The 302-nt window shown below is 35.4% G+C and overlaps 1 protein-coding gene across 1 annotated transcript in view; it reads right to left on the reverse strand.

The window, feature by feature from the left end:
* The window catches only part of Oat (ornithine aminotransferase), a 19,340-nt gene that overhangs the window by 6,299 nt on the left and 12,739 nt on the right, over positions 1 to 302 (reverse strand). The gene's annotated exons all lie outside the window — the stretch shown is intronic.

The raw sequence follows: 302 nt of genomic DNA on the forward strand, positions 1-302 counted from the left end.
GATTATCTAGTAATTAATGGGTAATACTCCAGTAGTTATAATCTGAACTGGTGAGCTGGCCTAATATTAGATGACAAAAGCATTGTTAACTAACTGCCCAGTACTGAGAATACAACTGACTTCAGCCTAACTTAAGAATTTTCAGACTCATATAACTTTGTTCATTTTGAAGTGTTATGTCAAGCCCAGGACCTCTCACATGCTGTTTTATCACTGAGCAACCGCCCCTGAATTTTTGCTTTGTTTTGATTGGGTTTTTTGGTTGGTTGGTTGGTTTAGTTTGGTCTTTTTTTTTTTTTTTT

Source organism: Mastomys coucha, unplaced genomic scaffold (assembly GCF_008632895.1).
Source record: "Mastomys coucha isolate ucsf_1 unplaced genomic scaffold, UCSF_Mcou_1 pScaffold21, whole genome shotgun sequence".
NCBI classification, from domain to species: Eukaryota; Metazoa; Chordata; class Mammalia; order Rodentia; family Muridae; genus Mastomys; species Mastomys coucha.